Raw genomic sequence first — 6,184 nt, forward strand, 5'->3', positions numbered from 1 at the left:
CATAAAAAATGGGTCAGAGATAAACGTGCATTGCGATTACAGTGGGTCAAAATGTTGTTAAATGGTCAAAATCAAAATCACATTAACTCCCTCATTCCTGAGTCCTAATGGGTTTCGGTTGTCCGCGACACCAGGCTTTCATATGTGGGGTAATACGTGGACAAGGCAAAATGCAAAAAAAATACAGATGGCCACATGAAGATGCAAACGGTCCTGTGATATTGCAGATAGCCCTGTGATATTAGGGATGGCTACATAACTCACCTTCATAAATAATGGGAAGCCATCAGAAGCATTCAAAGATAGATTTTACCTGGGAGATCTATAGGTATCTGAATAAATTCTTAACTAAGAATGAATTAAAAAAACAAATATTTATTAAGGTCCTCTATAAAAAAAACTGTATACGAAACGCACATTGAAATTTGAGATAAAAAAGATATACATATCAACATTTTCAATATATTGGACCACTGGACGGTTTATCAGGCGTCGAGACATTTTTTGCTGCTCTTTTTGAGTGGCCTATAGCGATGACTAATTTCTCCAATATTTAGATGAACTATTGTAAAAAGTTTTAAGGATAAAAAAAGCTTTAGATGAAAGTGGATTTAAGGATAATCTTGAACATTAAGTGAACTGAGTCAAGGTGAAATCTGATACTTTTGCGGAAGTTGCAATTTTATTTAAGGGCAAGTTTAAAGGGCGTGAATATTCCGACAATCCTCCGGTTTCTTAGATCTTTATTAAATTTCTCCGCAGTTTTAGTTTATTCATTTCTCTTTTTGACTTGTCCAATCCCTCTTCCATTTTCGACACTGCTTTCACTTTGTGACTGCCAGTTTGTCTCATTCTGGATGCATGCTAGATAAAATTCGTTTACAGATTTTCCCCTTTTCAGCCGGCTATTTGATTAATTCCGGTCAACATCAATAGTGTCCAAATCGTCCTCACGACAAACCGCGTTATTGATATTAATATTCGTTTTAGCAGTAATCTCTCTCGAATCGTGCTTTATTATAAGATATTTTTCGTGTATATGATCACAATAATCTCTCATAGCGTTGAAAAATATTCAGCTTTTTGGGGAATAAATGGGAAATATCCCGCATAAACCAGGGCAGTTTATTTGCTTTTAAATCCATTGTAACACATCAACGATAACGCCGGTGCTGCGTCTAGATTTAAAATACGTTCAACATTAGGGCGCTGCGCCATACGGAAAGCGAATGTAAAAATATGTTTATCGGTCTTTCTTTTTCTGGATGTTTTACGACCATCGTAATGCTGGGTGTGTTGCGTCAGGGTCCGAATGTCTACGGCAAACTGTTAACATCGAGCCGTTAACATTATGTCGTTATTCTGAACTTCGCTGGCTTTAATTGTCATTAGTCAATTTCGTTGATCAATATCATCAATCTGTGTTATTAAACGGTGCATTGAATATAAAATTTGTTCACATAATTCAACAGCACCGAATATACACGGTCACCCAACGAAAACCTGACCCCCCTTAAACTTGAAAATTAAGCATTTTTCAAAAAATCTTCAAAATACGTCAAAACAGCTCTTGAGGGGGACAAATTTTTATATAAAATTCCATCCTCAAACTTGGTCTTTACGCGCGCATCATAGCAACCATCTCAAAAATTTTAAGTGATAGGAGGGGTCATGTTTTTCAAAACTGCATTCAATGATGTAATGCGACTCAAAATCTATCGGTTAATTTTTAAAATTTGAAAGAGTTTTAAGCCAAAACGGCTCTGATTGGAAGATTGAAAAAAGTGGGAAATAATGGCTGGTCTTGAGTACTATGAGCTCCATATAAAACTTTTTCTATTGAATAATCCGTGCAGGTTCAAAAAAATAAAAACCGATTTCCCATGTTAATCTCTTATATCCAGGGTTCTCCTAGATGCCTGGCATAAATTTCGTAAAAGATGCAATACAAACTCAGTTAAATAGTATGTAAATAATGAAAAAACTTGTTTGTCGATAGAAAATTGGCTTGTTTTAGATTTTATGCTGAAAAGTCTTTATTTTTTAAAATTAAAGAGAAAGTTTTTGTCAGATGATCTTGTATAGTCTGTAAAGTATCAGCATTAAAAATGGGTGTAAAAAACTTGTGTGCTTTGGTGTTCGCATTACATGTGAATATTTAAACAATTTAATCAGAAACAGGAAAAACAGCAAACCTCGTCGTTGATAGGTCAAACTACGGATTTTAAAATGGAGATATGAGGGTGCTTCAGTAAAGCTGTTAGTGGAATTGACAACAGATGGCTTGGAAGCTTATAAAAACCTTTGAAGAATGAATGAAGATAAATTTAAAGAACTGCTACAGAGAGTGTCACTTTTATACATATACAGTACGTCCCCGGGTGGGGTTGTCAAGAGGAGAAAGTCTCTTATTTTTCATTTTACAAGAAAAATGAATTCTTCGTGAAAGTTTTGTTTGTTTCAAAATGATTGAATACGTTCTCACTGTTTCAATTTTCTTGTTCGTTACAGAGAAATATCGAAAAATAAGAAAAAAATTAATTATCGTTTTCACGGCACCCACAAACAAAACCTAAATTAAATGACAATGTTGTCGCAAACGCTACGAATTTACCAGGTACAGCGCTACGATAAAGGGGATTAAGCAATTCGTCGAGTTATCGAGGTATTTAATCAAGAGTTTCCGTATATTTACGTCTCAAAATGTGGCGCATAAAATTTGGTTAAGAAATTCTTAACTACTGACTCCATATTAGATATAAAGAAAACTAAAATAGCTCGAGATGAGGATGACGCAGCGACTCTTACTGTAATGGATTGGGTTCAAAATAATAAAAAACGTTCTTTACGGCGAAGTTCGCTTCGATTGGGAATAGGTAAAAGCCATATTAAAAAAACACTAAAAGTTCATTCCCTCAAAACAATTTTTAATCACGCTTTAGAGCCAGAAGATTTAGCAAAACGTTTGGATTTCTGTTTGTGGATGGACGCTCAAATCGTGGATAACCAATATTTTTATCGAGCTCCCAATTTCCGAATCGCTCGTAATCAACAATATTCGACTAAAGTGAACGTACGGTGTGCGATTTCTTACCATGGTATAATTGGGCTATATTCTTTTGTCTATGAAATTTTTATTTGGAATTTTCTCTTTTTTTTTTAATTATTGCAACAAAAATTTAATAAGCAAAAGTCCTTATTTTAGTGGCCATGAAAATGGGAATGGGGCTTGGAAAATGTTTCAACTAAATGGACCTACTTTTCGATATTTCTCTGTAACAAAAAGGAAAATCGGGACGGTGAGTAATGATTCAATAGTTTTGGAACAAGCAAAAACTTTCATAAAGAATACGTTTTCCTTGTAAAATGAAAAATAAGAAACGTTCTCCTCGTGGCAACCTGATTTGAGGATGTATTACAATACAAACGCGAGTTTTTAAATGATACGCTCGTTTTCACGGTCAACTGCTGTTGTGTTCAACTTCATTGAATCATTTCTATAGATCAACAAAAAATAGTACCATTTTTATATTATAAAGCGACATCATTGAACACATTTTCACAGCAATGTGTTTTCTTTCAACAGCACAGATTCATTGACATTGATCGATGAAATTGACTAATGAGAATCCGCCTTACGGGGTAAGACTACTTCAATAGTCTGAGGTTCAGATAGACGACGCATAGAGAGTTATTGAAATTTTACAGAACAATTTAATCAAAATAATAAATTGCATCTAAAACTTCATCAACCCACCGACTGGAAACTGCTTGCCAGACATATTTCCCGACGGCAATTCGCAATAAAATACCACGCCTAAATCTTCTTCGAAACTTTTTTCATTTTCTCCGGTTTAATTCGCGGAAGGAAATACTCATATTAGGCCGAAAATCTCGAATTATTTGTCATTGTCACATGATATTAAGGCAATATATCTTACGTGAGCATGTCTTTGTGTTGACAGGTAATCTTAAAATTATTTTTAGAGATATATTCAGGTCTAGAGCTCACACCGAACGTGCGCAACGGATTTTTCCAGTTTCAGTAAAATTGATTGATTCGAGATCAGTTAACGGATTTTATGCCTCGTTATTGAATTTATTATGGCCTTGTCACTTCCGAGAAGACGCCAGATTTTCACAAATCCCATTTCATCCTCTCGCATCAAATTCTCAGTTTTTAACTTTCTGAGACAAAAACTACTCTCGTTTTTGCGATAAAAGTATTGCTTTTTGCAAGTAAATATTTGAAATTGCATCGTGTTTAATTTACTCTCATTCATAATTTCAGTTAGCTCATACGCGGTACGTAAATATTTTAACAATATTAACCCCATCAAATCTGAAACTTAATTTTTAGATAGTCGCATAAGCTGAAAGCTTCATCCCAAGTGCAATTCTATTCAGGAAAGTCCGAAAATTGAATTCCGCTAAACAATGAGAATTTTAGTTTATTCCACTAATATGTTTGTTTTCTAAAACTGCAAATCCAATTTCTTTCTGTATTAAAAAAAGTATTTTTCCCTACATTTTAAAAAAGGTTAATAAAGGCTCTAACTTCAAACAGATTTCTTTAGCCCAATTTTGCCTATTCGAAATATTTAAAGAGCTGAAAGCCAGTTTGCTCTGACTATAGAAAACGTGCTCTAAAAAGGGTGTTTTGCGTAATGCAAATATAGAGCGTTTAACTTTTGACGTTTGTAATTCCGAAACGAGAACGAATTTAAACGTTTGAAGTTCTTTGTCGGGTCGGCAAATTGTTAAACTATATGCCAGCATGGTGTATAGGGCACATTAAATCCAATGATATATCCTATTTTTGAATATAATTTTCGCTTTGAATACCCAATGACGAATCTTATTTTTTATTGTTCTCCGCTCAGCGAATGTAAATCTTTTCCAAGAACTCTTTTGTATAGATTGGGCGTAAAGTACCAATGTTGCTGACGATCTTAAGGGATTTTGTGCGCCCCTTCAATATTGATACATAAAAAAAAACCTTGTCAGTGTCTGGCTAAGGCACATACGGATGATCACATCTTCATAAAATATGTAATATCCGAGAGCACACTCCGTCAGTATTGAGGACTGGATTTAGAGACGAAGTTTCGTACTTAGACCTGCAATAGGGACCCCTTCTTCGACGTACGTATCTCGGGATTTTGCAAAGCGGATATGCGGGATTTTGCGGAAAAGCGGAACAAATTGGGTGAAATAAAAATTACATTTCTGCCACTATGGAATAGCAATACAGTAGATAAAAATCTCTTAACATTCCATATTTCGGAACTCCGAGATTAAAAATGCCAAAAAGCGAATATTCCCATTGTTTTTTCTAACGACGCCATTAAACATGGACCCTTCAGCAATTAATAATGATTTGCGAGGACAAAAAGTCCGTAATCGTTCGGATAAACCGTTATCCACGCTGTAATTGAACTTGACGTATTACAGCAAAATTGAAACGAAACAATGATTAATAATTTTTTTTTGTCAGAGATATTTGATCCAATTTGTCTCATCTTAAAAACCAATTTGGCATGGAAAATCGTATATGGTTCCGCACTGTGTTCCTACAAAGGGGTGTCAGTGACAGCAGGTAAAAGTTTCGAGCTTGTGGAATGATGATGTTTCGATGTTTGGGGATTAATTAAATCTCAAAAAAAGTAGGTATTAATATATACGTAGTTAGTATACAGGCTGGTATTTAAGTATCTAGGCAAATTTTAGGGGCGAATGTGAGAAGAATTTTAAGATGAAAAATTCATCTAAAGATCCGCAATGGCTAATTTCTCGAGATACATGAAATTCGAGGTGAAATTTAAAAATGGTTTTTTGATCATATTTTTAGCTAGTAACGCAACGTTCTGGTGAAATGGAAAACTTAAATATTTATTCAATTTTTCACTTACCGATAGACGAGCCCGCGGTCTGTAGTGTACCTGAATTTAAATAGTCATAACTTTTTTATAGCTCACTATATGCCATTTTTTTAATAAACGGTCTAGCTTTAGTATTTCTGGCTAAAGTCAGCCATTCTGGAAATACGGTTTTGAAGTCTCAACTTTTGCTGCCAAAATAACAAAATACACTTTGTATTTTACTTTTAAAGCGGAAATGGACAAGACAACAATGCATACAAAGCAAGCGCTGGAAAACAATGCACATGTTTCCATGGCAGTAA

This window comes from Euwallacea similis, chromosome 5 (genome assembly GCF_039881205.1).
Source record: "Euwallacea similis isolate ESF13 chromosome 5, ESF131.1, whole genome shotgun sequence".
Lineage (NCBI taxonomy): Eukaryota > Metazoa > Arthropoda > Insecta > Coleoptera > Curculionidae > Euwallacea > Euwallacea similis.